The sequence below is a fragment of the Canis lupus genome, chromosome 1, assembly GCF_003254725.2.
Source record: "Canis lupus dingo isolate Sandy chromosome 1, ASM325472v2, whole genome shotgun sequence".
Classification (NCBI taxonomy): Eukaryota; Metazoa; Chordata; class Mammalia; order Carnivora; family Canidae; genus Canis; species Canis lupus.
In genome coordinates, this window is record NC_064243.1 from 15,150,376 (window position 1) to 15,173,763 (window position 23,388).

Genomic DNA, 23,388 nt, shown 5'->3' on the forward strand with positions numbered 1-23,388 from the left:
TGCCTTCTAAGGAGAACCCGGATAGGAGGAGACCCCTGAGAACCTGGGAGAAATGGGGGCATTGAAAGAAGGGAAAAGAGCCAGGTTTGGACTAACAGGAGGTATTGAAGGCATCCTACCCACATCTCGGTTTCCCTCGTTATCAGCCTGGGTGTGCTAGGTAGTAGTAGCACCGCGAGAGGCAGTTCGATATATAGGGCAGAATGACAGTTTTCCTCAAGGTCCCAGAGACAGTAAATAATGAGGCCAGGCTGTGAACCCAGCTGGGTGATTTGAATAATTATCTGTCCTCTGTGAGTCTCTCTGTTTCTCTCCGATCTATAGAAAAAAGATAGGAACACTTCCTTCTAAGGATTGTGAAGATACAATGAGACTGTATATAAAATTGTCTGAAATATGGTGAGAGTGCTTTGTTGCTGTTCTTATATTGTTATTTGGACTTTTAGTCCTGTCCTCAGACCCTATCTCAGTAAAGGGGTAAGCACAGGAACTCGGTTGTGTTTTCTTTCCAATCCTCATTGTGGACACCTAAGAGGAAGCATGAGTGGAAGAACTGTGGAATTATACAAACACTGGCATGAATTCAATAACTGTTTATTTTATGGGTCAAAATGTCCTCATATGTCATGATTTTTATGGGTGTTATAGTAATCTTTTTCATCAGTCTTAGCTCAGTAATTAGTGAGCTACAGGAGGACACCCCGTGACACCCAGAGACTTAGGAGGCAGGGTCTGATCCTGGTGCTTGGGCTGCCCAGTGATTGTCCAAGACAGCACCAGGCCAAGTCCCACGGCACAGACAGGTGGCTGAGGGTGGGCTTCTGGTGCCAGGCTGCCACCTGCTAGCTGTGCAGGCCCTGGGTCTGTGATGTAACTTCTATAGGCCTCAGTTTCCCTGTGTGCGAGACTCAGGCCATCATAATAGCTCCCTTACAGGTGTCCAAGGAGATAAAGTGAAGCCAGGATGTGAAACGTTCAAACAGTGTCAGGGACTTAATGAGCCCTCAGTAGATGTGCTTCAGGCCGAGGGATCCTTTGAAGACCCTTTCTCCACATAACTTGTAAGCAAATACAGAGTTTCATACCACATTTTATAGCAGTTTACCTTCAAATCAATCAATAGGGCTTTATCATTGCCTAGTATGCCAGGCACTGTGGTTCCTGTCCCTGTTGGGGACTTCTTCTAAGTCCCCAGATGAAATGGACCAGTTAACTGATGGGAAGATTTATATCATCAAGGCTCCTTTAATTGGTTAATACACATTTTTTTTAACATACAGAATGTAATATGAAAATATATTCAGAAGTGTACAGACTACTTATGAAATATATTGTATATCATAATGCAAAAGGCTGTTACTATTATGTTGGAACCCTGCAAGAGTACACATACATATGAGTGTCTCCAAATAATCAGCCTGCCCAGACTTTTCTCTAGGGAAAATCTAGTCAAATACCGAGGAACTCAATACCTTCTCTTTGTGTTGCATTGATTCTACTCCTGAATTTGTTTCCAGGGTTCCATTTTCTGAGAGTATACAGAAATTACATTTCTCTCCTGTTTTCTGGTTTCTTATTCCTCAATTATGAAAGCCAACACAGGCCAAACCTCTGGCTCTTGGATAACACAAACAACCACAGCAATGGCCGCGAAGAAACCACACTCCCCCCAGATAAACAGCACAAGGCAGAAGAGGTGATTGTTCAAATCACATTACAAGAAGACCACCATTAGTACTAGCTTAGGTTGTTCTTTGGAGCTCCTTAGGCTTCTGGCTCAGTACTGGCCCCAAAGATTCATCCGGTTTGAGGGCCTGCTGCTCATGAGAGCAAGGGGCTACTGAGGACTCCACTGGCCCAGCCTTTCTGCTATGTGAAGTCGCTCTATTTTCCTGTGAGACTGAGGTAAAAGAATAGTGATCATTCGTGGGGAAAGGAGAATCCTCAGGGAGTTTCTAAAGTAGTGGGAATACATCATGCCCAATAGTTATTTTTTAACATATACTTTTCCTCATTGTATTTTTTTTTAACTTATTTATTCATGAGAGACATGGAGAGAGAGAGAGAGAGACAGAGATATAGGTAGAGGGAGAAGCAGGCTCCATGGTGGGAGCCCAAAATGGGACTCAATCTTGGTACTCTGGGATCATGCCCTGGGCTGAAGGCAGGTGCTCAACCGCTGAGCCACTGAGTCGTCCCTTCTCACTGTATTTCATTTGCTTATTTGTTTGAGAGAGAGGGGGAGCATGTGTGTGAGCATGAGTGGGGGGAGGGGCAGAGGGAGCTGGAGAATCTCAAGCAGACTGCATTGAGCTGAGCTTAGAGCCCAATGCAGGGCTCGATCTCTCAACCCTGGGAAGATGGCTGGAGCTGAAACCAAGAGTTGGATGCTCAACTGACTGAGCCACCCAGGAGCCTCCCTCATTGTATTTCTTTTTTTTAAAATTTTTTATTTATTTATGATAGTCATACAGAGAGAGAGAGAGAGAGGCAGAGACACAGGCAGAGGGAGAAGCAGGCTCCATGCACCGGGAGCCCGACGTGGGATTCGATCCCGGGTCTCCAGGATCGCGCCCTGGGCCAAGGCAGGCGCCAAACTGCTGCGCCACCCAGGGATCCCCCCTCATTGTATTTCAAAATAAAAATGCAGCACAGAAATACATAGCAAAAATGAGAATGCAGACCTATATTTAGTCATATATTAGTTCTGTATTTTGTTGAGTGAAACACCAGGGTACCAAATTTGAAATGTTGTTCTGATCTCATGTTTGACAAAACATGTATTATTAGTAAAAGCTACCATTTATTTAGCACCTGTTCTGTTTTGGGCACTGTGCTAAGTGATTTACATATATTGTCTTGTTTTATCTGGACATAAATAATAATATGTATTTTAATAAATAATACACCATTTATCCTCATTTTATAGATGTGAAAACTGAGGCTTAGGTTAAGTAAGTTATTCAAGGTCACATGGCCAAAATGTGAGAGAGCTGGGAAGCTGTTGATTCCAACAGTACTATGCATATTGATCTACTGCTCCTAAAAGACAGAGGCCAAGATATATAAAAATGTTAGTAATTGGGGTGTCTGGGTGGTTCAGTGGGTTAAGCATCTGCCTTTGGCTCAGGTCATGATCTTAGGGTCCTGGCATTGAGTCTGCATCAGGCTCCTTGCTCAGCAGGGGGTCTGCTTCTCCCTCTCTCTCTCTGTCCCTCCCCCTGCTTGTGTGCTTGCTCTCTCTCTGTCTCTCTCAAACAAATAAATAAAATCTTTCTAAAAAATGGTAGTAATTGTTATCCATGGGTGTGGAATTTTTTTTTTCTTTTAGCTTATTCGTATTTTCTAATTTTCTTCAGTGAGCTTATTTGCATCATAAATGAAGGGGGAGAAAGAAATTGAACCATAAACAACTTCCTCTTTGCCAAAACAAAAGGAGATAGGGCAGAAAGGAAAGAAGGGAAGGTAAGAAGAAAGTAAGATAAAAGAGAGGAAGAGAAAGGGGAGGGAAAGGAAGGTGGGAGAGGGAGTGAAGGAAGGAAGGAAAGAGGAGGGATGAGAGGGAAGGATGTCTTCCTAAGGTGGCTGTGAGGGGACGCGTGTCCACAGCTCTGTACCGCCTCATTTTGGGTTGGGCCTGGCATTGAATGCAGTCCAGCAGAGAGGGCAGGAGCAGAGGAAACTGTCCTTCAGAACACAAGAGTTGGGCAGGGGACCCGCAGGCGTTTAGAACACCGTGGAAGGTGGAAGGTTGGGTATTGCAGTATGAAGTGAATTGTAATTGATATTGAGATTCTATCTTCTGAAAAGTGTAGTTGTAGCAGAAGACTACTAGCTCCCCAACACTCGCCCCGTTCAAGTGTCAAGGTGTATCTTGGGCGCCGGCAGTGGAAAGGGACAGTGCGGATTAGCAGCTGGAGTGGCAGTTATGTGGGAGAACACAAACAACGTGAGGGCAGCAATGGGACATGGGAGGGTGACCATACAATTTACTTTCTCAATTAAAAGTGTTCTTATTAATCATTAGCTGGGACAGGGCACATAAATTAGACCTGTCCCTGACAAACTGGGAAGTTTGATCATCTTAGAGAGGCCAGATAAATCAGAAGAATCCAGAAACTACAAAAACCAGATAAAGGACATGAATATGAAAAGCAAAGACAAACGTTTTTGCAAGGCCAGCCTCATTAGTAACCAAAGAGATTAAAATTACAACAACAAGAATGTTTCCTTTCACTTTTCAAAATGGCAAAAATCATTTTAAAAAATAACAGAGCTACTATTTATTGAACTCCTGTATATGCAGGTACTTTCTATACCTTCTTCCTAATTTAATAAAGTTTTTTATTTTAAAATAAGTTTATGTTTATTGAAAAGTTGCAAGACTATTACAGAGAGTTCTTATATACCCTATATACTCTGTTTCCTTTTACATTACTGTGGAACATTTGTCACAACTAATGAACCCATAACATTATTTTTAACTGAAGTCCATACTTTATTTGGGTTTCCTTAATTTTTATCTAATGTTCTTTTCCCATTCATGCTGTCACATTACATTTAGTCGTCATGTCTCCTTAGTGTCTCACACTTCATTGTTTTTGATGACCTTGACAATTTTGAGTACTGATCAGTATTTTGTAGACTGTTCTTCAATTTGGGTTTGTCTAATGTTTTTCCTTATGGTTAGCTATGGGTTTTGTGAAGAAGACCACAGAAGTAAAGTACTATTCTCATCACCTCATATCCAGGATACGTACTATCAACATGGCTCATCACTGTTGATGTCAGCTCTGGTCAGCTGGTAGTATTGTCAGATTTCTCCACTGTAAATAACTCTTTTCCTCCCCTTCCCATACTATACTATTTGGAAGGAAGTTACTATGTAGCCCACACTGAAGGAGTGGGGAGTTATGTTCCACCTCCTTGAGGGTGGTGTATCTACATAATTCTTTCAAATTCTGCACAGAGAGGTGTCTCTTCTTCCTCATTTAATTATTTATATTAGCATGGATTTATGGATGTTTATGTTATACTTTGGGTTGTAATCCAATATTATGTCATTTATTTTGTCAGTCAAATTGTCCTAACTTCCTTTCAGGTTGGCCCCTGTGAGTTCCCAGGCAGGCCCCCAGCATTTGTTTTTTGAGCACTTCCCTACTTTCTGGGACTGTTAAAATGCTCCATGCCCATCTTTTTTTTTTTTTTTCTTAAGATGTTATTTATTTATTCATGAGAGACACACAGAGAGAGGCAGAGACACAGGCAGAGGGAGAAGCAGGCTCCCCAGAGGGAGCCTGATGCAGAACTCGATCCCAGGACCCTGGGATCATGCCCTGAGCCAAAGGCAGACACTCAACCACTGAGCTACCCAGGCATCCCGCTCCATGCCCATCTTATATATTTAATGCCCCAGTCCCAGAATTAGCCATTTTCTCAAGAAGCTCTGGTTCCTTTTCCTAGAGAATGGTTTTAGATACCAAGATCTGGGCCCTAGCTGTGCTTATTGCTACTGGGTGTTGTTACTTCTAGGCACTCTTAGGGTATAGTGCTGTGAACTAGTATGTGTTTATACTACCACACATGTACCTGTATATCGATATTATTTCTCTGTCTGTATCCATCTGTGTCTATATTAAGCTAAACATGGGCTCATACTTCTGGCTGATTCTCATCCAGTACTGCATGGTTCATTCTAGCTTCTCACTTTGCTTAGCTGAAACCTGTCGTTCCAACAGTGAGAGACTTCCACCACCCACCATACATTTCCTCATGCTCAGTTTTGGTGAGAGTGCTAGAAAATTGACACTGTTGGTGCTATTGGTGTGAGTGTTGGTACAGCCTTTGTGGAAGGCACTTAGGTAGACTATGTCAAAAACCTTAAAGGTATCAGCTGGTCAAAGGTTGGAGCATCAGTTTAGTCTCCAAGGCAGGGAAGGTAGGAGCAGAGTCCCCAGGTGAGAGGAGGGTAGCAGCACTGAGAGGCAGAACACAGACTCAAATTAGCAGCCCTCATTACCCCCTGCAGACGATTGAGAGCCAACGTTTCCCATCAACCCTCACCTGCAGACCTGTAGCTGATGGTAATAGGGAAGCAAAACATTTGATGGGTGAGTGCTGCAAATTCAATTCTTCATTAGACATGTTTTCTTGATGTTTTTAAAAGGGATTTGTTCATGGTTTACCTCTGAGAACAGATGACTGATAATCGTTGGGAATCCATTATTATTTGAAATTTAAAAACCAAAGATATACTCCTATTCATGGAGAGTTTACAATCTAAATTGTGAGGTTTTTATTTATTTATTTATTTTAAGAGGGAGAGAGAGGGAAGGGTGGGACAGAGGGAGAGGGAAAGAGAGAATCTTAAGCAGGCTCTATGCCCAATGCAGACCCCGACATGGGGCTCGATCTCACCACCCTGAGATCAGGACCTGAGCATTGGATATAAAGAGTTGGATGCTTAACCAACTGAGCCACCCGGGCACCTTGATATTGTGAGATTTATGCCCGTAAATGATCAACCTGAAAAACAACTCAGGCATTTTTTGTTAAAAACAAACAAACAAACAAAATACCTGGGACAAACAGCCAAATATTCCACTCTGGTTACTGAGCCCTTCCAGGTGCCGTGTGTTGTCACAGCATCTGCACTGGTCACCTCTGAAGCTGCTGCTTCCTCACAGTACACGTGTGGTATGTGACACAAACATAGGAGCTGGAGTAGAGAATTCCATAGACTTTTTTCAAAGTATCAACTACAAAGGGACAGAAGTCTGTTGAAGTAAGAGAGAGAAGAGTACCTAATTCCTAACAAGAAATAATAATTGTAAACTATCATTGTTTATCTGAGAAGGGATTAGTGAGGATTCACGTATCAAAATGAACTCCCCCAAGTTTCTCTCTGCTCTTAATTTGATAGGTATGTTGCTAAGACTTTGAAGGAATTGCTGTGATAGTTCAATTCTTTGGTGCTAGGGAGAATCTGGGGGAGGAGAGGCCATCCAGGTGAGCTGGAGGGAAGAGGAGGAAAGAGTATTTACTACTTCTTCCAGGTGGTTTGGGGAAGATAAGTCAAATTTGGAGAAAACTATAAAAAAATTTAATTAAGTTGTGGCTACATCTGAAGAACAGGATTTCCCTTCAAAGCAGGAATTGTGGGAGATGTTCAAGTTGGCTGGCTGTGTATTCTAACAACAATCATACTAATTGTAATTATTTGTAGGTTATAAACAACTGAAAGGGCGTCTGAAAGCCAAGTTTTAGATAAAGTAGAACAATTGAGAGAGGAAATAGAACTCTGAGGTGTAGAAGGCATTCTGCAAAATCCCCAGGTGTAGTCAAAGTGTCACCATCCAGTCATGGTTTGTGTTTGGAAGGAGAACAATAGGGCAACAAAAGTCAAAAGATATTGAATTGGCATTTAAAAAAATGAAGTGCATTGTTTTCCAAAAAGTTCCCTTGTTTGCCTGTGTGTTGCAAAGAAGTTACCATTCATTCATGATTCTCTGCACGCCTCCATACCTCCCAGAGATTTGGTTAAAACCCCCATCACTCCCTGGATTCCCATATAACACTCTCCACTGATGCCTGCACCAAGGTATATTACTAGGAGTGGTGTTGTGCAGGCTAACTGAAGTTGGGAAGCCCTCTGGCACAGACAAGGCTAATCATTTAAAGAAAAGGGCAAGCGGGGGCAGCCTGGGTGGCTCAGCGGTTTGGTGCCTGCCTTGGGCCCAGGGCGTGATCCTGGAGTCCCAGGATCGAGTCCCACGTCGGGCTCCCTGCATGGAGCCTGCTTCTCCCTCTGCCTGTGTCTCTGCCTCTCTCTGTGTCTATCATAAATAGATAAATTAAAAAAAAAAAAGAAAAGAAAAGGGCAAGGGGCTTGTTGTTGAGCCACGGGCATCTTGAACAGTTATTCTAGCTTAAACCTGTATCAGTCATGTATGACAACAGGTGGGTGGTCCCTTTATGGGTCCATGTTACTGGAAAGAACTAAGGGAACTGTGATGATTTCATCCTGCAGGGAAGGTGAAATGGGCATCTTAGAGAGCCTTGGACTAGTGTCTGAGAGGGTTGGTGATTCTCTGTAGAGTTCATCAGTGTCCTCCCAACCACGGCCCTTTGAACTAAGGCTTGGGTTGTCTGTACAAGGGAAATGAGGCAAGCACAAGGAAAGAACAGCAGAAGTTAGGAGATTTGAGATATAAGATGACAAGCATCAGCCTTGATGGTGCTCATTTTTGGTGATGGGAAATGGAACTCTAGACCCTATAGCAGGGACCTCAATATTGAGGGTAGGAGACTAGTGGCCATTGGTTGTTGAACTATCACTTATATGCAATGCACAAGACATCATCACACAGAACTAGATCAGGGTAGGACAAAGAAGGACCATGATGTGCCATGGTGTCAAGAAGATTGGTTATAGGGCACACATAGATCCTTGGGGCCACACAGACCTTGTTGGTAGTAATGTAAAGGAGAGAGAGCCAGAGTTGCATGGATAAGGCTAGAGCCCAATTGATGCTCTTACTTGATTAGAAATTCCATTTTTATACCACCCTGACACTCTCCATCCTGTAATCAGCTGGTAAAAAGGATGACTTGAGAAACAGATTTCATTCTTTTTATTCTTTGAAAAGGGTAGAAGGGAGAGAGGAAAGCTCCTACAGCTTTAAATGTCTTCAGCACTCGTGGCAATCTTATATCACCTGGGATGTATTTTTTTGTCCTCCCTTCTAGAGTCGAAGTTCATGGAGGGGACTATATTTTTATCTTTATATCCTCCACATGTGCTAAAACAGCAGAAACAAAGCACGTGCTCAGCAAGTGCTTGTGAATGAATGGAAGATATATAACCTAAAGCAGGCACTGTGTTAGGTGCTTTATTCAGGTTGAATTTTAATCTCTAGTGAAATTGTTTTTGTACAGAAGGGGGGGATACCTGGACAGCTTTTCAAAATTTGCCCTTCACAACCACAGAGCTGGAGTTTAGAGACCCATCAGCCTAGGACTGCACACAGTGTGATCGGCGGATCGATCCTGGGATGATGTGGTCGGTCATCGGTTTGTGGTAAGTACAGAGACGGAAAGTATTTAGAACCTTTTATGGTATTTGACATTGCAGAAACATCTAGTCCTGTGATCATTTTTCTAGTACTTCATATTTGTGACAGTATTACAATAGTGGTTTACGAGGGATTGGGAATGAAAGAGACAAAAAGGTCTGTCTTCTTTCCCACCTCAAAGTACACATTTATAGTTTGGTTCTCCACCTTTTCAGAGAGGCATCGTGGCATAAAGACAGGCCCATCATGGCATAAAGAAGGCTACCGAAGTGGGAATCTGGTTCTTCTGTGTTCTAGATGTTACTTAATCTCTGTTTCTTGGTTTCCTCTGCTGTAAAAATGGGTTACGATGAAGACACAGTTTTTTTTGTACCTACCTCCTGAGGTGGTTGTGATGATCGAGTCCACATACATAAAGCCATTAGAACAGGGCCTGCCATGTAGTGAATGTGGCACAATTACTGGCCTCTGTTATTTTTATGGATGAAAAGCAGGCCCAGAGAAGTGGTGAGAGTTGCTTGTGGTTACACAGCTACTCAGAGAAAGACCTGGGTCCCTGGACATCTCAGCAGACTCTGTGTTCTCATGGTTTCTTCTCTTTAGTTCAAATCTTCCCCTACAAACAATGATCATATTCTCTGAATTCTCTCACACTCTTTCCTCACCCTGTGCTGACTCCCTAATTGCTCTGTGCCCTCCCCACACTGTTTACTGTAGAACACATCTGTGTCATGGTGTTGCTTCCCCCCTGACCACAGTGGAATTACTGCTCTGTCCTGTGTTCTGGGGCTTTCATTTCTTTACTAGAGTCATCACAGAGATTACCTGGGCTGGCCGATCTCCTGACGGAGCACCAACTCTGCTGTTTAACAAAACAATGAGGACGTGTCACAAGAACACTGCAGCAAAGATGAGCGGTGACTGCAAATGTTTATGAAAATGATGACTGATTTTCCCGCAAAGAAAATGAATCACACAATATGCTGCTGATGCAGGCCATTAAGTCAGTCCTTGTGGGACAAGCAATATTGACCTGTCATGGAAAGAACAGTGGGCAAGAATGGACAACATGTTTTAATTTCCATCAGACTCTGCCCATATGAGGGAACTGATTTTAGAGAGTCTTACTTATGTTTTGTCAAAAAACAAAACAACCAATTTAAAAAAATCTGCTCCCTGGACCATTTGCTAGGCCTCCTAAAAATTGTAGATTTTGAGAAGATAAAGAACACCGTTCTCCTCATAAAACGCCTCTCCTCCCACAAGGCTTTACAAAACCATTTTCAAACCCTTTCTAAGTTTTATGTCCTTGGACCTCTTGTATGCATACTGTATTTCTTAAAAAATAATTTATTGAGGATTCACAGTATGCTGGGCTCTTTTCTAAGAGTTTTATGTATGTTAACTCATTTGATCTTCACAACCACCCTAGGAAATACCTTATCCCCATTTTAAGTTGGGGCACAGAGTGATTCAGGAACTTGCAGGGTGAATGTGCTCCTGGCAGGTGTCCGCTGGGGTCACCTACTCAACACCGCATGAGGAGCAAGGAAGGGAATGCCACTTAGGTCTCTGCCCCTCAGCCGCCCCTTACGCCCCTTCTCCCTTATTCTCTGACAGCATAGCATTCTACTTTTTGTTCTGTGGGGCAATGGCAGGGTCATCATTAGAAGTTCCTACTACTTCCTGTCCATCTTACTCTGCTTGAGAACAAATCTGAATAACGAAGTCAGGGAAATGTAAATACCGGCCCCACAGTCTGAAGTAAGTGCATCCCCAGGACTTTGGCTTTCTCCTCAGAATGACACTCCTCAGATTTGTCTTGCATTTACAGTAAGATGTTTTTAGGAGGGAGGGAGGGAGAGAGAGAAAGAGAAAGGGACTGTGGAATAATAGGAGATATTTTAGAAGCTCTGGGATTTAACTGTTAACCCTGTCATTGATGAACTTTTCATTGCTTGGGTAGAAATTGGGGTGAGAATATTGAGGAATTTCCCTAAATGGTTTGTGGCCAATGGCCAGATTTTTGTACCTTTTTTTTTTTTTTTTTTTACTGTTAGAAAGCAAAAATACTGAAGGAAGAAGAAGAAATAATATGATTTAAAATTACATAAGCAGCAAGTAGGTTCTTATAACAGTTTGGATTCCAGTATTATTCCAGTGATCTTAAGAAGGCTACCTCAAAGCAAATATCAAACAAACAAACAAACAACAACAACAACAACAACAAAAACACTGAAAGACTAGATTGACTAATTTTAAACTGGTTCTATTTGACATTAAATAATATTAGTATATACAAAAGTCTAGATGGATGAGATGTCACTAATCTCTCTATATTTTATAAGCTTCCATAGTATGACAGATACTGTACTGATTGGGAAAGGCATATTCTCTAGCCTAGAGCAAATTAAATCTAATCCAGACACAAATAATAATCAGTGTAATACTGCCATGCTGCCCAATGCCCAGAGAAAAAAAGATTTTTATGGTTTCAGTTAGCCTTTCATTTAGTAAATGTTGTATAAGGTGACCAGTAAGACTTCAGTGTCTCCAGCACACTGCTTGTAAACGTGAGTTGAAAGACCTGGGCATATAACTCAAGTTTGCATTGGAGATAGTTCTGGAACTTGTCTTGCCCACCCTTTTTTGATGAGTATAGGAAGACTAGGCAAGGGTATACTTGCCAGAAAATAAGAGAAAGATAGATAGGAAAAAATTACAAACTTTTAGACATGATTAAAATCTTTGAATGTGAGATCATTATCTCTGTACATGTTATGTTCTTTAATTAATTTTGGTACTTTAGGAAACAATAAAGCACTGTCAGCTTGAAAAAATTTAATGTAGCATTTAGAAAATGAAACACAGACAACCCATTTTCTAGCTTTGGAAGTGAAATATAGACAATTTATGTTAAGTAAAAGAATTTTACAGAACTCCAGATTTATAGAACCAGATCGCAGAGCCTTGAATTTAAGGATTTTTGTGGGGAGAAAGGTAGGAAGTCTAAACCGCATCACAATCATACAGTGGCTCCTACTGGCTGGGTGTTAGAATGTGGCACAGATCTATCAAATTAGAAAGAAAAAGAAGCTTCCAGAGAGAATCACTGTGGATTTAGTGGATCCTCAAATTTATGGTACATGATATTCAGGGGAGTCAGTGTATAGGTAAGACAGGGCCTTGGCCATGGTGGGTAAAGCAGAGATCGCTGACATAGATTATCGCTGGTGGGATTGTATTGTCCGAGTATTCATAGCACAGTGAATTCTCCACACCAAGGAGTGAGTCCTCAGACACACTTAGAGAAGCTCAAGATGGAAGATTTGGGTTGTGTTACACAACAGCGAGTGCAGGGCTGACAAGAGGAACATTGAGGACGCAGGGGACCTCCCCAAACCAGTCTCCCTGTGCTCCAAATACCTCCGTCCTCTGTTGTTCTGATGCTGACCTGAGCCTGTTGACCACATCTTTCATGGTCCACTCTTCATCTGATGCTTGGTCTGCTCAGTATTTGTCCCTGTACCAACTTCTCCCGCTGGACAAAGTCATTGCATATCCTCTGTGCTTGCTGATTCAGTTTGAACAGCTGCCTGACTTGCCAAACATTGGTTTACACATTTTCCAAAGTTAAAACATGATTGTCAGTTTCATAATTTTGCTTAAGATTGATGCTGTGGGTAACCATTGTGTGTAGTAGCTAATGCTGATTGTGATGTTGGTTAAAAGGAAAGAGCAAGAAGCAATAAAACCAATTGATGATTATATAGTTGTGTTTTTAGTTAGTAAGCCCATCATCTATCCATAAGACTTAAGTTACAAAATTACCCGTTGTATTTTTCCCTCTCATTTCTCCTGCTACTTCAGGAAAGTTAACTTGCCTAGAAAAAAGTAAAGAAGAGTTTTGAATGTTTAAAATTCACAGAAAATGTTTCCTCCTTTGCTAATTGTTATAATGTTTAAAGACCCAGGACAATAAATAAGCAAAAGTAATAAAAAAACACATTGTTCTCTGTGTAATAGAATTCACATTTGAATATAGTCAAAGGCAAAATACTATAATTGTTTGAACATATTTTCCCTACTGTTTCATAGAGTTACATTAATGTTAAATAGATGAATCATGGGCAATTTTATTTATGGGTTATATGCTCTTTCACATTTACTAGTTATATCTATAAAATATGGACTTTATATAAATTTTAGAAACATTTGATATATAAGTTTATAAGTATGTATATTTACTAATATAAATATGCCGTTTAACAAATAATGTATTTTTGTTCTCATTTATGACATATGCTATGAATAATTTCTATTAAATCTCATGTAATCAGAAACTCACAGTGTGATGATCTTTTTTCAGAATCTTGGCTCCCATGCTGGGTAATAATATTTCTCTGAGATGTACAAATAGTTTCAATTTTTTAAAAATGTAATTTGCAGCTATGTAGTTTTCTTCTAATACAGAGCAGGGGTCAACAAAAAATCCTGGCTAACTGTAAAGCAATTAGGAAAATCCTCATTAATTTGAGTATTTAATTTTTGCTTTTACTTGTAGCAACATTATTTTCTCTGGTAAAACACTAATTTCTAATTCAACAAATAACATTAACACAGAGGAAGATGAGATGGAGAGACAAAAAGAGAATTTGAAAAGCCGTAAAGTAGCTTATAAAAAACCAATAGTTTTTCTTTTTGACTGGCAGCTGCCAACTTCTTTCCCTGCAGCTGTATCAGACATGGTCAAAAGAATCTTCTTGAAAGAGAAATGAAATATATGTTTAATTATGTCTTTAAGCTTATGTAGGAAATCACTTTTCTATCCTACAGAACTAAAGAACTACTCATGTTAATTTAACATTGTGCTTCCTGAATTATTTTTATATTACCATGCTGACTAAGGTCATGAATGCATGGGCCTAAACCATGTTAATCCCAAATCAATATGCCTCTTTTGTTATTTTAGATATTAAGCACAGTAAGCGTGGTAGTGTATAGATTTTTGACAAGTGGCTTGGAAAATGAGCTCATTTTATGATATGAACTATTGAAAATGGAATTTGTGACTATTCAGATGAAAACTACTTTTTTCTTTTTTTAAACTCATTGAAACTAAGCAAACCAAACTCAATTTTTCCAGTGCAATTGTCAGTTCTATGTTACCATGTGCCCTTTTGATGGACTACGTGATTAAACAGTGGCAAACATTTCAGGCTGATTGCCAGAGACTCATATTTAGATCCTGGGCTTCCCTTTTGGAATATGCAAATGGAATTTATGCCTCTGGTGATAATAGTGAATTTGCAAAGATAATAAGAGAATAATATGAATTTCATTAAGTAAAATTTATCTTCATGTTCAATAGATTAGATTACACTACTTTTTAATGTTCCGAATTTCTACAATCTTCTTGATGGCCTCTGTTTTTCTGCTCTGCTTCATTTACTAACAAAAAAAATTCTTGAATGTTTTCTTAGGTAGTATTTTGGTAGTCTCACCACTGTTACTGTTGATCAGATAATGCCAAACAATTGCTAGATAGCTATTTAAGTTTGGAAAGAGCAAGTAATACCCCTCACCCTTTGTTTTTTTTTTTTTATAGTCGGCACAGTACTCATGGATTATCCAATGGAATACGTTTTTGAATACTCAGCAAGGGGTGTGATGATGACATGGAGTCAGCATGAGCAAAGCAGTCCCTCACCGGACTGCAGGCTCTGTACAGGGAAGCATCATTTTGTTGTATGCACCATTGTAGTTCCAGCCCCAGGAAAGCACTTCTCACTTGAATACATTCATCAAATCTTTTGAAAGAATGAATAAAACAAATTAGGGCAATGCAAACTAATATCAATTCCTGTTTTGATGTTTATGTTACCAATTAGGGAGACTACTGGAATCCACCCATAAAGTATACCTGGATTTCAGCAAGATATTAATCATTTTGTACATGATATCTTTTAGGGGAAGATGAGTATGTGTTAGGTCACAGCTTAGTTACTTTAGAACCTGACCAGTGGTCACTCCAAAAATACCTGTTGAAAAAAAAAAAAGAAGCCTCTGGAGAGTAGCTGCATGGCATGTTGTGGTGCTTCTACTTAAATCTTCTTCATTAAGATGAATGAAGACATTCATAAATTAGGTGACAGCAGACTTACAGTTCATACAGAACACAAGGGGCTGATGGAGTAGATAGATTATAAAAGGATGAAATATTGAAAGAATAATGCAAATGCTTATTAGCATCTAGATTCAAAAAGAATGGATTATTTTAAGATTTGCGTGGAATCAGAAAAGACCCCGAATAGCCAGGGGAATTTTAAAAAAGAAAACCATATCTGGGGGCATCACAATGCCAGATTTCAGGTTGTGCTACAAAGCTGTGGTCATCAAGACAGTGTGGTACTGGCACAAAAACAGACACATAGATCAATGGAACAGAATAGAGAACCCAGAAGTGGACCCTGAACTTTATGGTCAACTAATATTCAATAAAGGAGGAAAGACTATCCATTGGAAGAAAAACAGTCTCTTCAATAAATGGTGCTGGGACAATTGGACATCCACATGCAGAAGAATGAAACTAGACCACTCTCTTTCACCATACACAAAGATAAACTCAAAATGGATGAAAGATCTAAATGTGAGACAAGATTCCATCAAAATCCTAGAGGACAACACAGGCAACACCCTTTTTGAACTTGGCCACAGTAACTTCTTGCAAGATACATCCACGAAGGCAAAAGAAACAAAAGCAAAAATGAACTATTGGGACTTCATCAAGATAAGAAGGTTTTGCACAGCAAAGGATACAGTCAACAAAACTAAAAGACAACCTACAGAATGGGAGAAGATATTTGCAAATGACGTATCAGATAAAGGGCTAGTTTCCAAGATCTATAAAGAACTTCTTAAACTCAACACCAAAGAAACAAACAAACACCAAAGAATCATGGTTGGATTCAATCATGAAATGGGCAAAAGACATGAAGAGAAATCTCACAGAGGAAGACGTAGACATGGCCAACATGCACATGAGAAAATGCTCTGCATCACTTGCCATCAGGGAAATACAAATCAAAACCACAATGAGATACCACCTCACACCAGTGAGAATGGGGAAAATTAACAAGGCAGGAAACCACAAATGTTGGAGAGGATGTGGAGAAAAGGGAACCCTCTTACACTGTTGGTGGGAATGTGAACTGGTGCAGCCACTCTGGAAAACTGTGTGGAGGTTCCTCAAAGAGTTAAAAATAGACCTGCCCTAAGACCCAGCAATTGCACTGCTGGGGATTTACCCCAAAGATACAGATGCAATGAAACGCTGGGACACCTACACCCCGATGTTTCTAGCAGCAATGTCCACAATAGCCAAACTGTGGAAGGAGCCTTGGTGTCCATCGAAAGATGAATGGATAAAGAAGATGTGGTTTATGTATACAATGGAATATTCCTCAGCTATTAGAAATGACAAATACCCACCATTTGCTTCAATGTGGATGGAACTGGAGGGTATTATGCTGAGTGAAGTAAGTCAGTCGGAGAAGGACAAACATTATATGTTCTCATTCATTTGGGGAATATAAATAATAGTGAAAGGGAATATAAGGGAAGGGAGAAGAAATGTGTGGGAAATATCAGAAAGGGAGACAGAACGTAAAGACTGCTAACTCTGGGAAACGAACTAGGGGTGGTGGAAGGGGAGGAGGGCGGGGGGTGGGAGTGAATGGGTGATGGGCACTGGGGGTTATTCTGTATGTTGGTAAATTGAACACCAATAAAAAATAAATTAAAAAAAAACAAAAAGTATAAAAACTATAGGTTGACAAAAATGGAATTTTCCGGTAATTAAATATATAATATAAATTACACTTGCAATGTAGTTTGATTGCAAGCCCAGTGTGAACCAACAATAACCTGATATGATCACTAAAATGTAAATATGATTTGGGGCTGCATTAATACATACTTAATTAACCTTGGGTCTGTGATTCATGAAACCTCTGATACTGTATGCATCACCTATGTGTATTTATTTTTTTTAGGAGAAAGTTTTCTTACCTTTTATTAAATTCTTTTTTTTTTTTTTAAAGATTTTATTTATTTATTCATGAGGGACACAGAGAGAGGCAGAGACACAGGCAGAGGTAGAAGCAGGCTCCATGCAAGGAGCCTGATGTGGGACTTGATCCCGGGACTCCAGGATCACACCCTGGGCCGAAGGCAGGCTCCAAACCGCTGAGCCGCCCGGGGATCCCCCTTTTATTAAATTCTTAATGAGAACAGTGATTCACATAATATTAGGATCTACCAGTTCAGAAGATCAGTAACAGTCCTATTTGTATACAGATCAGGTCAAAGTATAGTTGCACCATTGTAATCAATTCTTGGAAATACATTTTAAGAGTAACAGTGATAAACTGAAGCATCTCTGGGAGGTAAGCTGCCATTGTGAAAGATCTGAAAAACATGACCTATGAAAGTAGGACTGAAGGAACTGGAGGGCTGGGCTTGGAAAGGAAAGATTGTAGAGATATTGCATGACTCAAAAAAATGGTTGTTTCGATTGGGAAAAGCTATAAATACTGACAGTATCTAGTACTGCTGAGAATTTGAGGAAATGGAGAGTCTCATAATCTGTTAGTGGGTGTGAAATGCTATGGTTGTGTTGCGAGGCAATTTGGCACAATTGATTAAATCAATGTTTATTTATAGGTAATTTAGAGAAATTTTGTGCACAAGTGCATATGTGCAAAAGTACAAATACAAAGAAATTTACAAGAGTATTTAGCAGTTTTATTAATTTCCCCAACTTGGAAATATCCTAAGGGTTTATCATAGTTAGGTTGTATCCTTGATATTACTGTGGGATACTATGCAGCAGTGAAAATGAAAGAGGCAGATCTCTAGGTTTTGATAGACAAAATATCATCAAGATTTATTAAGTGGAAAAAAATAGCATGCTGAGTATAATAGGTATGTATGGAAAAGCCCTAAAAAAAAGATACATTCCCTTATATGTATAAAGAGATATGCAGATATGCATATGGAATAATTTATAACAAGCTGACAATAATGGTCCCCTCTTTGGGATTCAGGGAGGGTCAAGGGGCTCCTTATTTGCATAAATTGTAATTTTTACATAAAAATGTATTGAAGTGGTTTAAAAAATAGGAACAAATAATAAGTGGAAGTTATAAATGAATAAATGTGAATAACTAAAATTTTAGAGGATTTATACATGGAAAAACGGTTAAAGTCCCTTTTCTATGTAGATCCCCAAACAGGGCCAGTTGTATTAGGCTTATTTTAATTCTGTATAAGGAAGCATTTTCTAGGATTAGAAATGTTTTAAAATGGAATTGGTTGTCAATTATTAGCTCCATTCTCATTGGAAGGGTTGAAACAGAGCTTAGTTAATTATTAACTATTCCCAAGATGTTCTAAAAAGAATCATGCTAGTCAATGGGAAAGACTAGTAAAATAAATTTCAATTTTGTGAGTTTATGATTCTGGGGCTAGCTAACGTCTAAGTGCCCTTTTGATTATATATTCCACCATTCTCATTTAGAGTTCCTTGACTTAGTAACCAGTCTTTTGTTTCCCCATATCCTCAGTTTACCTCTATAATTTTATTTCCTTTCATGATTTCTTCCATGCCCAATGTTTCCCAAAGTGTGGGAGGCATACCAGTGGTTCTAGAGGTGACTTTGAGTGCTTACATAAATAAGGCATTAAAGAATATTGAATCACTGAATTATCAAATCAGTGGGGAAAATAGTTTTCGACCTTTTCAGTACTTTTGGCTGGAGTCAGGAAGAAAATTGTTAATGTTTTTCTAGTACTTGATAGTACTTGATACTTCCCTTTTTAAAAGCAAGTGCAAGAAGCTTTTGAGCTTTGAACTTATCAACAAATACATATACATAGGTAAATAATATATATATATATATATTTTGGTAAATAATATTATTTTGTTTTTCTTGAATGTGTTATGGTTACTATTTGTTTCTGGTGGCTGCAGTATGAACTGCTGGTTACCTATTCAATATACATTACTCCCTCTTCTTTACTAAAGGAATCTCTTTGTTATTGATAGTGGCAGTGTGCCAGCTAAAGAACTAAAATCCCTTTTCTTACAGCTAGGTGTGGTCATGTGTCTTGGTTTTTGGCCAGTGGAATAAGCAGAAATGCCATGTATGATATCCAGGAAGGATGCTTAAATAGTGCTTGTTTATCCTCAGATACAATTGCACACTATCTGCCCTAGCCCCATTCTTCCTTCCTGCTTCTCAGATAGATGAGATGGCTAGAGAAGCAGCCGCTGAACTGGAACATTAAGCAATCTTGAGAACAAAGGACTCATACTAAGAAAGGCAAAGCAGAAAAATAGGATACTGGTCCCTAGTTACTATGATGCTGCCATAGCTAAGATTGGATTTCCTATGTCTTGACTACTTTTGAATGAGAGATTTATCTGTTTTAGCTGTTATTATTTTAGGTGGGTATATAAAGGAGCACAATCCAAACTGATACAGCAAATATTATTGGTTTTTCTAATTATGTCAGTGAATCAAAATTTACTTCTACAACAAACTTGTTTCACTGGTATGTATTGGATCCAATCTAATTTTGGAGTTTATTTTTTGAGTAGATTTAACTGTTTATAAGGACTGATACTTCATGACTTTTATTCTTTCTTCAAAGTCTTCCAAAGAACAAAGAAAAATTTGCTGTTTCTCTCTCTCCTTTAAAAGATTTATTATCTATTTTATTGAGCGTGTGCAAGGATGGAGAGAATCTTTAAACAGGCTCCCCACTGTGTGTGGAGCTCAACCTGGGGCTCCATCTCACAACCCATGAGATCATGAACTGAGGCAAAACCAAGAGTCAACTGACTGAGCCACCTAGGGGCACCTGCTAGTTCCCTTTAATGGAAAAAATACATTCAATCTTGTAGTTACTATGTGAGTCCATTAAACCCTTTTGTAAATCTACAATATATTATGAGATCTTAGTGACCTTGTTATTATCACTGTTTTTTAGATCTTAGAACATGGTGCTAATTCATCATATGAGGAATTATTTAATCATTATCAGTTATTAACTGGACCAAACTAGGCCAGTTAGGCCAAACAAGACTGAAATTAAAAAAAAAAAAAGAATGATAGAATACCCTAAATTTGAGGCCCTCAAAAGAATGATATAATAAATAAAATCACCATTCTTCAGCTTTCTTATTATGTTGTCCAAAGCATTGCATCATATTTCTTTCAAAAAATTAAAAAAATGTTTATTAAAACATTGTTTTGTTGAAGTATAAGTGACATATGATATTGTATTAATTTCAGATACATAGTGTAATGATTTTATATATTTATATCTATATCTATATCTATCTATCTATCTATCTATATATAGTAGAAATAATCACAATAGATCTGAAAATACAGATTTTTACATTTTCTTTCCAAAATGATGAAGGGATGAAATAGAGGAAGCTGGTTCAAAATATAAGATGAATCCAAAGATAAATGCAAAAAGGCAGAGAGTAGCATTTTAGTCTTGAGTGATGATGGGGAAATTAATCATATAAGCCAAATTTGAGATTATGAGTTTTCAGATGGAGATGTCCATCTTGAATTTTTTTTCTAACTTGAAAAGCTAGTTTGATGAAAGACAATATATTTCTAAGGATACATTAAAAAATAAGATGTTCTTATTCAGTTTGTCATTAAACCAGGAAGGACTTCAATATACCAATATTTTGTGATGAGACTCACAAAAAAGGTGTATTATGGTACTATCTCAACTTCTGTGATGCTTGAGCACCAAAATTTACTTGTTTGAGACTTTGTGTGTTTAAATTTTTATGAAATTTTAAATAAAGTTTTTATTATCTCAATTCTGTAAATTTTTTGTAAAATGACTTAAAATATAAAATATTAAAAGGCCTATTTGACTCAGATGGTAAATGATGCTATTTTTCCTGGTATGCCAAGGGTTAAGTAGAAACAGCTAACTAGTTAGATGATAAACATTAAGTTCATAAAAATACTAGTTACTAAAAGTACTTGAATATAACAAAAAAAAAAAAGTCACAAAAGAGACTATTACCTGTATGGTTTGGGAAACATCACATCAAAGCCTATATTCTTTATTTGGTCTTTGACTTGTTAAATGATGTTTTTGTCATTTATCAACACTTGTTGATATTTTTCCTCTATTAACATTTTTTTTTTACTCTGAGAATTTACTGTTTAATGAACATGGCATTTCATTTTGAGAAGATGAAAAAGTTCTGGAGATGGATAGTGGTGATGTTTGCCTCAACAATGTGAATATACTTAATGCTGCTGAAGTGTGCATATACAGATGGTTAAAATGGTCAGTTTTTTTGTTATTTATATTTTACTGCAAATTTAAAAAACTAAAAGTTAAAAAATTTAGTTAAATTAAAACACAAATTGCCTTCCACAGAATGCTTTCCTTAATGACTGCTTTTATTCTTACCCATGCCTTTATTTGGGGTGTTCTACATGTTTTGGACAGAATTGCTTTTATATGGATATTGTACTATGAGGGGATATGCTCACAGAAGTAAGCAGATAGAGGATATAGAATCCCAAATCACTCATTTTGACACTTTTATACAATGGATCCCATATCAATTTGAGCACACTATATTATTTATAATTAATACCAATCTATAATTAATATCTAACTAAGCTAGCAAATGACTAAGTACTCTGATTCCCACAGTTCTTTTGGAGCTACTGTTTTGTATAATGTGAGGGTCGTAGGCTTACAATGTGAGGGTCATATATAGGGCTGGGAAGAATTATCTTGCTGAGATCTTCCTTTGTATTTCTCCAGTTTCTGAGTCAAGCTGCATGTAACAAGATTCTGAATTCTTACATTTGAATGTTCGTATCCTAGACCCACTGGGGTTCAAGCTTTGCATCTGTTCCTTACTTGTCTGGTTTCCCACTGGTTTAATTGCATTCCACACTATCCATATTACCATCCACACCTACATGTGATGTTTTATTTTTTGGTTTCTAGAATTTGATGGAGGGACCGTGAAGTCCACAAGAAGGCTCATTTATAAGAATTCAAATAAAGACAGATATTATTGTCTCATGTCAGGAGGCATGAGAACCACAGAGCACAGGGAGAGATAAAACCATGTCTACATGAAAACTAAGTTTCTCTTGATCTGCTGAGGTTTATTATGAACAAGTTTCCTGATAAACTGATTTTCTTAAATATCCTGCATTATACTAAGATGTATGGAGTTTGCATAATGAACTGTGACACAGGAAAAGTGTTTTATATGTTCGCTTTGAAATTTCTTTCTATTTGTATGCTTTATGTTACTGTCACATTTCTAAGTAGACTCTAGTTTTTCCTAGGAAATTGAGATGCTTTTGTACTCTATTCATTGCAGGGATTTTCCTGCAATTTTTAAAAAAAACATTTCCACCAATGGGGTCCTTTCAGAACACCTACAGAGGATATAAAAAATATATTGTAGTGCATTGTATTGATGTCAACAGAACTGTGTGTTTTCACCCTGGTGTGATGTCAGAACAATGCAGTGCATCTTTCACTGTGCCAACTCACTGGAATAAAAGACCCATTCAGAGAGAAACCCTTGGATGGTCACAGTTTTTAGGAGTTTTTATGCATGGCCACACAAGCTTATAACTTTAAATTTTTCTTACAATGCATTATATTCTCTTCCCATTGCAGCTGAGCTTTCATACTGAAAAGTGAATATTTTTATATATAGCAGCTGAAACATGTATTCATTCTTTGGTTAAAAAAAATAAAAAATAAACACTTTTGTGGAATGCTTCTATCCCAAGGCCAGCGTTAGCACATTTTATTCATGCTACTTTCTAAAACCCCTGGTGTTAACCCTGACAGCAGAACGTGGAGTTCATAGATCTCACCGTCCAAATTCCCAACCCCCTTGTATAAAGGATTGACAGCTGTGAGTGTGGATGGTACTATGAATGTTTCAGAGATGAAATTAAAACATTTTGTATTTAGATGTGTAAAGTAAGCACAAAGCATTTCCTTTTAGGTATTTAGGGTTTGGATGGAAAGAAATAGAAAATAAAGCACTCTGCCTTCGTTCTGGAATTCTCCTAACACTTCATTTTGTTGTTCTTGTTAAACTTTTATTCCCCCAATCACAAAATTCAGTTGTGAATAGTGACAAAATTGGAAAGTATAGATAAAAAGAATAGATTAAGCTACCTTGGAATGCCCTTTCCTACCCCACTCAGAAATGTCC

At 38.5% G+C, this 23,388-nt stretch overlaps 1 protein-coding gene and 1 long non-coding RNA gene across 2 annotated transcripts in view; one reads left to right on the plus strand and one right to left on the minus strand.

Moving 5' to 3' along the window:
* CDH20 (cadherin 20) overlaps positions 1-23,388 on the minus strand; it is a 214,910-nt gene that overhangs the window by 114,038 nt on the left and 77,484 nt on the right. The gene's annotated exons all lie outside the window — the stretch shown is intronic.
* On the plus strand, positions 815-16,770 carry LOC118350994 (uncharacterized). Its single transcript, XR_004805731.2, has 3 exons — positions 815-1,061; positions 8,938-9,079; positions 14,683-16,770. It is a non-coding gene; the product is annotated as an uncharacterized LOC118350994 (long non-coding RNA).